This window comes from Pangasianodon hypophthalmus, chromosome 27 (genome assembly GCF_027358585.1).
Source record: "Pangasianodon hypophthalmus isolate fPanHyp1 chromosome 27, fPanHyp1.pri, whole genome shotgun sequence".
NCBI classification, from domain to species: Eukaryota; Metazoa; Chordata; class Actinopteri; order Siluriformes; family Pangasiidae; genus Pangasianodon; species Pangasianodon hypophthalmus.
Genome location: NC_069736.1, coordinates 9371112 through 9380142, shown reverse-complemented (window position 1 = coordinate 9380142; position 9031 = coordinate 9371112). Strand labels below are relative to the sequence as shown.

The 9031-nt window shown below is 37.4% G+C and overlaps 1 long non-coding RNA gene across 2 annotated transcripts; it reads left to right on the top strand.

The window, feature by feature from the left end:
* The first annotated feature begins 2562 nt into the window (after nt 1–2562).
* Nucleotides 2563–7475, top strand: LOC117596217 (uncharacterized). Of its 2 annotated transcripts, XR_004577383.2 has the most exons (3): nt 2563–4438; nt 4753–4814; nt 5203–7475. It is a non-coding gene; the product is annotated as an uncharacterized LOC117596217 (long non-coding RNA). The 2 variants fall into 2 exon arrangements; XR_004577382.2 differs by lacking the exon at nt 4753–4814 and having other exon boundaries at nt 2563–2900.
* Nucleotides 7476–9031: the final 1556 nt, after the last annotated feature.

The window sequence follows — 9031 nt, the reverse complement described above, 5'->3', positions numbered from 1 at the left end:
GAATTCATCCTGCTACTTCTCTCCGGAGTCACATCATCAATAAACACCTTCCTTTCCTTCTCCATACTCTTCTCTTCCCATAATCTTGCATCAGAAATGGTCAGGCTTTTATTAAAGTTTTTTTTTTGTGGCAAAGTCTAATCTGGCCTTTCTGTTCCTGAGTGTTATCAGTGGGTTGCATCTTGAAGTAAACTGTCTGTATTTACATTCATGAAGGCGTCTCTTGATTGTAAACTTTGATAATGATACGCCTACCTATTCCAGTGTGTTCTTGACTTAGATGTTGTGAAGGGGTTTTTCTTCAACAAGGAAAGAAGGAAGCATTCATCCACTTTAGCTGTCTTACATGGTCCTCCTGGCCTTCAGCTGCATCGACACCTTGGACTGCATATTGAGTGTATTCCCATGAACAGCTACCAAATGCAAATTCAACACTTGGAATCAGCTCCAGACCTTTATTTCATTAATTTGTCATGAAATAATGAAGAAACAGGCCACACCTGGCCATGAAACTACTTGTCAGTCAATTGTCCAATTACTTTTACTATTACTATTTCTGTTAAACCCCTTGAATTAAAGCTGAAAGAGACCTGACTCTGTGTGTGTGTGTGTATGTACATATATATATATATATATATATATATATATATATTTATATATTTATATATATTTCACATTTACTTCACCTGTCAGTGGTTTTAATGTTATGGTTTTAATGTTATATATATACACACACACCGATCAGCCATAACATTAAAACCACTGACAGGTGAATAACATTCATTATCTCATTACAATGGCACCTGTCAGGGGGTGGGATATATTAGGCAGCAAGTGAACAGTCAGTTCTCGAAGTTGATGTGTTGGAAGCAGGAAAAATGGGCAAGTGTAAGGATCTGAGCAACTTTGACAAGGGCCAAATTGTGATGGCCAGACGACTTGGTCAGAGCATCTCCAAAACAACAGATCTTGTGGGGTGTTCCCGGTATGCAGTGGTTAGTACCTACTAAAAGTGGTCCAAGGAAAGACATACGGTGAACTGGCGAGAGGGCAATGGGCACCCAAAATCCATCTCGTCCGATCCCACATAATAGCTACTGTAGCACAAATTGCTGAAATAGTTAATGCTGGCTATGATAGAAAGGTGATAGAATGCTGTGTATGGGGTTGCGCAGCTGCAGACCGGTCAGAGTGCCCATGTGACCCCTCTCCACTACCGAAAGCGCATATAATAAGCATGTGAGCATCAGAATTGGACCAAAGAGCAATGGAAGAAGGTGGCCTGGTCTGATGAATCACATTTTCTTTTACATCATGTGTACGGCCGGGTATGTGTCCATCGCTTACCTAAACATTGTTGCAAACCAAGTACACCCCTTCATGGCAACGGTATTCTTTAATGGCAGAGGCATCTTTCAGCAGGATAATGCGCCCTGCCAAACTGCAAAAATTGTTCAGGAGTGGGTTGAGGAACATGACAAAGAGTTCAAGGGTTGACTTGACCTCCAAATTCCCCAGATCTCCATCCGATTGAGCATCTGTGGGATGTGCTGGACAAACAAGTCCAATGCATAGAGGCCCCACCTCGCAACTTACAGGACTTAAACGATCTGCTGCTAATGTCTTGGTGCCAGATACCACAGCATACCTTCAGAGGTCTTGAGGAGTCCATGCCTCAATGGGTCAGTGCTGTTTTGGCAGGTGGTTTTAATGTTATGGCTGATGGGTGTATATACACACATTCACCATCCACTTCAATAGGAACATCTGTGCACCTGCTCATTTATGCACTTATCCAATCAGCCAACATGTGGCTTCAGCTGTCCAGTTTGGGTGAGTCTGTGCCCATAATAGCCTCAGCCTTACTGTAGACTTCCTGTAAGCGCAGGCCAGTCTGTTGATTCTTCTCTGATCTCTCTCATCAACAAGGTGTTTCAGCCTGCAGACCCACCGCACACTGGATGTTTTTTGTTTTTCGCACCACTCTGTGTAAACTCTGGAGACTGTTGCTTGTGAAATTCCCAGGAGATTAGCAGTTTCTGAAATACTCAAACCAGCCCGTCTGACACCAACAACCATGCCACGATTAAAGTCACCACGATCACACTTTTTCCCCGTTCTGATGTTTGATGTGAACAATAGCTGAACCTGTATCTGCATGATTTTTTGTATTGTACTGCTACCACATGATTGGCTGACATAAATGACATGATTAACTGCATAAATACAAAAATGCATCTTATTAATGAGAAAATGCAACATACTGTGTTCTGAAGACTGTTCTAAAGTGCTGACACTGGAGACTCCTTTCATAGATATTAAATAAACATTTCTTTATAGAAAATTTCATCATATCTATATATATATATATATATATATATATATATATATATATAGTATTGTTAAATAACAGGACATTTTAAAATTATGAGATTATGCGGAGCATCTTCCTTGTAATCTCACTATATATGAACAATAACATGCTAGAACAAGCACATTAATATATAGTATTAAATTGCAGCTGGCACTACTGTCAGAGCTGCTGCTACAGAAAAAAAAACACCTTCTAACCAATCGGATTGAATATACGTAATTCACAGAGCATATAAAGACTGGTGTCTGCCTCTAATCACATGCTGACTGGCCCAGCTGAGCCCCATCATCTGTCCCTCATCCATCTTAATCCTTTCATTCAGTAGAGCTAAAGTGAAGTCCATGGCTACCCAGGGGGAGGTGTGTAGGAGACCATGCTACTCTTGATGTCACTCTGAATCACCATTCTACTAGCAGGCAGATAAAAAAAAAAACACAGAGCAGGAGACAAGAAAGCAGCACTGCAGACGAGCTGTTCAGCATCATCAGCCCTGCTCTGGAGACAGGACCTTCTTCTTCCTTAAGAGGTAAGTAGTCACATATTTCTGCCTCTTTTTGTTTTTTTACAGTATCAGTACAATTGGCAGCATCAAAAGAAGGCTTTCACATGTTTGTCTTGGACAATAATAGCTGCACCCTCTCGCAGTGAGCACTAGCATGTGGCAGAGGGAAATCTTTCCAGACACGTTCTGACAATAAGGGTGTGTCCTAGCTCACTGAAATTACTCTGTGGTTGAAATTATCAGCTATAATGACATGAGTAGCAGCATTTGATCTAATTATGCATAACGATTTTTTACATCTCCTTTCTAATATGTATAGAATAGCACATAACATTCCTCTGTTAATGAATGTGTCACTTCACAAAGCTATTGCTTAGTTTGTATTAATAAAGTGTTCAATTCCTAATAGACCTAACCTTTTACATGACAAAAATGTCAAATCATCAAGGCAAAAAGCAAAAAAGCAAAATTAAACATGTATAATGAAACCAGAGTTAGTTTATCAGTAATTTATGAATAAACACATCAAACAAGATGGTTGTAGCCTAGATGAAATCAGTATTTTTCTTCCTTTTTGATACCTGTTCAGCAGACATCATTAGAGAACATCCACAGAGATTTTCTATTGTCTCAACCTGTACACGCTGCATTTTTAATGCCCCAGAGTGTGGCTCCATTAAATTACAGTAGGTTAACTCTTAATTATTACACAGCATTTAGAATTATTTTTCTTTGGGTGGATTGCTCAGAGATACAATATCTTAGCTCGGGGCAAATATTTTGGTTATGAAGTGAACCCCACTATTTTATATTCCTTGACTAAGATAAGCATAATTATATTAAATACACCAAAATGTGATCAGCAGAATTAGCAGTGATGAGATACACAGTAGTTAGAGGAGGTGTGCATAAACCCTGCGCCTGTTAACTGCAGTGAATCTTTTACAGGTTTGATTACTTTGGCTCAATGACTCTATGACTTGTTCACACTCTTTAGCCAGCGGTGAGACTAAATGATGAATATGATATAAAATAGCAGGTCATGGCCATATAATTGCCAATAATATTATGTTGATATTGATGATAACCTAAAATATGGAGATTTAACCTTGTGTTGTAATATAACATGAGCAAGTCTATGAGGAAATAACCATGATATATAGAACATGGGGCTTTTGTGGCTGAATACAGACTGAACATTTGTGTTCATGCAGCAAAGCTGGAACACTACACTTTACTATTTGTTTTTAAATTATGTTTAAGGCATCAAGGTTGTGCATCTGGTAGCATTGCTGCCTCACAGTTCCAGGAACTCCGGTTTGATCCCGAGCTCAGATTACTGACTGTGTAGAGTTTTGTATGTTCTCCACATATCTGCATGGGTTTCCTCTGGGTTCTCCAGCTTCTTCCCACCTCCAAAAACATGCATTCAAGTGGAATGGCCCCATTAAATTGTCTCTAGATGTGAATACGTGTGAGCAAGGTGCCCTGCAATGAAGTGTTTACAGGATACGCTCCGGATCACCTGCGACCCTGACCAGGATAAAGCTGTGAAGATGAAGGTCTTTTAATTTAGTACAGTTTATTCATTATACTCAAAGCTTTTTTAATGAAAATATGATTTGATGTTCATATGTTATTATTATTATTATTATTATTTTACTTTAATTTTTATTACAGACTTCTTATTTTATTGTTAGACCTCTTCTTCTTCTTCTTCTTCTCCTTCTTCTTCTACATATTTAATTTAATTCTTTTTTAAAAATATCTTTCTTTATTAAACTTCATTTACTTTATTTTTCAATTTGACTTTATAATTTTTTAATCCTTTTAATTCTTCTTCTTCTTCTTCTTCTTGTCGTCACGGTGGATCCAGAGAATCTGGTGGATCTGATGGAACCCAGGAATGCTGGTTGCGAGGCGGCACCATTTCCCACTGTACCATCATGCTGTTCTATATTATTATTATTATTATTATTATTATTATTAATTACTCCCTTGAAACAATGCAATGTATAAGACTTCTTGAGGCTGTACAGGTGACAGGTCAAAACAATGACACCCTTCATATGCGTATACTATTTAATTGATATAGTGCAGTGTTTTACATTAATTAATTTATCTGTGATAAACCACACCTTGAAATTTACCAAATCCTTTAATGATACTTGGTTAAATGTTGTCTAAAGTGCTGTTGCATCAGCTTTAGTCTGTATTATGTGCTTGGTATGAAGATCTAAGTGTTGGTGTAGCTGTTAAAATAAGATTATCTGTAATACCCTGGGTATTGGAGGCTCATTTCAGCATCTCATTTTACTCCTCACAGGCAGGACAGAAACATGAGTGTCCAACAGGCTTCCTGAAACATGTTCAAGCAGCAGCCACTTGAACAGATCCGCAACACACCCAAGACTATGGAATAAAGAAGGACATTGCTGGCATCTCAGATGGCTGTTAGGATGCCCATTCCCATTGTATAATAAGAATAAAGCCGAAACTTGGACCTACGTCTCTTATCAGTTGAAAGTGTGAAAAGAATGTGCAAGAAAGTCCTCTCCAGGGAGATTCATATCCGTAAATATCTGCTTTTGACTTTTGTGCAGTGTAAAGCTGAACTGGAATGCTGTGTTGTGACCCTATGACCTCTGACCTGCCTTCTTCAGACACACCTGCATGAGGTGCCGCTGAGACACACGCAACAGCAGCTTCCCTCTTTCTATCTTTCTCACGGCCTTTTGTCCTGAGTGCCACATTATTGTCGTCATTCCCTTAGGCGAGGGTTTGCCAGGAAGCTAAACTAAACACATACCAATGGATTTTGTCTTCATGTTACACACACTAAGGAAGTCAGAAGATCATTCAGTGTCTACAGTGTGAGCTGCCATTTCTCTCCTCAAATATAAACCTGTTAGAGTGCTGGAAGTGTCAGAAGATAAGAGTCATTTGTGTGGATTAATCTGTCTGACAGTATGAGTGGATGGCTTATAGCTGTGAGACTGTAAATGTGACATTTATTTCAAAGCTAGTAGAAAATATGAGCTTAAGTAGTAGTAATTGGTTTCATGCAAAAACATAAAATACAAAGAGATGTGTGTGTGCCTGTGAAAGTCGGGGCGCTGACAGCCAGTGTGTCTGTCCATAGCCTGTAGGCATTTCTACAGCTGAAATTGTGGGTGTGGTTTGTTGGGATTAATCAGCATAATGCAAAAATGGGCTGTGCGATATGCACTCAGTTAATTGACATGTGCAGCACGTCGGCTTCACAAGCTGGACCGAGAGCCATGGAAATGTCCGGCTTTCCAGAAGTCCCTCAGCAGGACTACCACAGACTGTCCGGTTTACACTACACTTCTTCTTTCTCTGATGCAGAGGACTGCTGTGACGAAACGACCAGTACAAGCTCTTCCTCAGATTACTTTGGCATGGACGATTGACAGAATATCTGTGTTTATTGCCTTTATTTAACCTAGGGAAAGTGCACTGAAGAGCATCATGATGTCTGGGCACCTGGTCTTAAATCCCCTTCTCTTTGTGCCATGACCAATATTTGAAGTTCTTGGTCCATGTCTCACACACTATGCACTATATTCTAAAACCCTTAGACTATGTACTTGGCTTTTAAGGACATGAATGTCTTAAATTGCACTAAAAGTAAATGCCATTACTGCCCAGTACCTCACTGGACAACACCAGAACAGCCCCCACAAGAATAACCCCCGGTTTTAAATTCTAAAATGGCTGCTCTAAATTTTTTTTGTTACCAATTTGAATCTACGGAGTAGCAGCTGCCTCTGATGCCCCTTTCTGCTATATAGAGCAGGCTATGACCGGCAAGTGCAGAAAATGTCCAGCGTTACACACATCAGTTCTTGACTATATCTTAATAGTGCTGCACGTCTCCCAGCATGAACACACGCAATTTGAGAATTAGTTATAGATTTAATTTTGAGCCAGAATATCACAAAGATCGAAAAACTGCAAGATCAGCAAACAAGATATTATCAGCATCTTAAAATAGAAAAGGAAAAGTTGCTATTACAATAACAATGCTATAATAATAATAATAATAATAATAATAATAATAATAATAATGTTAATAAAAACTTCATTTTCAGCTACATATAGTTTATTTAGGTTCCTGTTGTTTATTTTATGGTTACTAATGATATTTTGTGCTTTTTTTGGTTGTGGTTTTTTTTTGGTTGAAATCAAGTAATGGACCCTAATGGTTTATCAGCTGACCGGCGAGTGATTCTACATGTGTTTAATGGTTTTCTAATGAGAGTTAAAGGTCCTACAGGGATTTGGCAGTCACTGCTGGAGACCCTGTGGTCAGAGAACTGGCAAAAATTCAATTAAGGTAAAACAATTCAGTTTACTAAACGGAGAATAGATCCTGGATCCATAACTGAATCAAGAATGACTCAACTCTTGGAAACCATTCAATCCATTAGATCCTGATGTGAATACCGTGATGTTTGATGGAAACCACAGATCAGTTCCCACTGGAGGGAAACAATATCTAAAATATGACATGTTTTGCATTTTTATGCTTCTGGAATAATTTTGAAGATCTTTAATAAATATTTGGCAAATGAACTCTGTATATATAGAATCCTTACACACAAGACCAGACAAAAAGCCTGGTCTTGTTCTTGTACTGCTTCTAACTCTTATATATACTACACTACACATCACCATGGTTAATGCCAAAGCATAAATGATCTATGTATGATACATCATGTTTTATTTGCTTCAGCATTACATACAGTACATCACACATTGCACGTTTTTGTTCTTTATTTATTTATGAATTTTTGGGAACCTTACTTTTGTGTTCACACACTGTTGCGTCAGTGCTCCAGAACATTATTAAATGTATTTAGATTATTAAACCAAATTAATTTCACATTACTGGGAAGATGACCCAGCAATAATGTATAATAATTCTGTTTACGCCTTAAGGCCATAATATGTTCCTGCTTGATTAAATTTACTTTCATAAGCATAATTATATTTAATTATATTCATCATGCACTGACTGGTAAAACGTAAAAATCAAAAATCAAGGAACCAGATATAAAATAATACAGCATGATGAGCTATTGCATAACCAACTTTCTATTACACTTAATTATGTTAGTATTATGTATATGAATGCCAAGTAAAGTTTTTTTGTAAAAAAAATGTCAGGCCTAAAGTAATTAACAAACCAGAAGTGTGCTAATCTATGATTCCCTCTTTCAAAATTTTACAAGTGGACACATTCACCTACAAGATCTGTCTTGCTTGTATGTTGCAACATTTCTCATGTTTTAGGAAACTTTCTGTCCTATTGGGAAAAGCCAGGAAGATGTTTGCACTCGTTTAATCCAGTTCCCTATGTCTCATAGGGTCTTACACCACTGTATTGCTTCTAATCCATTTTTTCCTCAAGCCAATATAATGACATCATAATTATACTCAGATGGAAATGACATCTTTATAGAGAATGTGTTGAATAAACACATGCGCTGTATGTAGGTCAGGCTGAACTTTAGGTCTGTTACAGTTACTTCAACAGGAGATAATTAAACCTCTGTAACAATTCATTCAACACTAGTCAGTAATGTACAACTGACGAGTGTTATCCCAGTAGATATTAATGCAGTATTAATAGAGCATTTTCACTGCTGTGAGAATGTTAATTCAGCAGTGTAGGAGTTATTTGATAGAATTAATTCATTACTACTTCAATGCAGCAGCATAATCTAATTTTTGCAGCCAGAAACAGCAAATTATTTAAATGTGTATAATAATATTTTGACCATTTTTTGGAGCCATAGAGCTTTTTAATTTATTAACTTTCCTCTGATGGAATAAATCATTATTAGTGTTGTTATTAGATTCATCTTGACATTATTTATAAAACCAGTTAATTGAGTTACTGGGATTTAGAATTTCAATATTATAAATAAAATGTGTACGGATTTCATACTATTTTTAGTGGTGAAGTCCTTTGTGTTACTTTCTGTTAAATACATTTTCCCATCATTATTGTTCATGAATCACACAAAGGTCTTTAACAGTAAAACAGTATGAAATCTATGAATATGTTATTGGTAATATTATAAAACTGTAATTTGACCTGCCACCAAATAATTAATTAATAATTT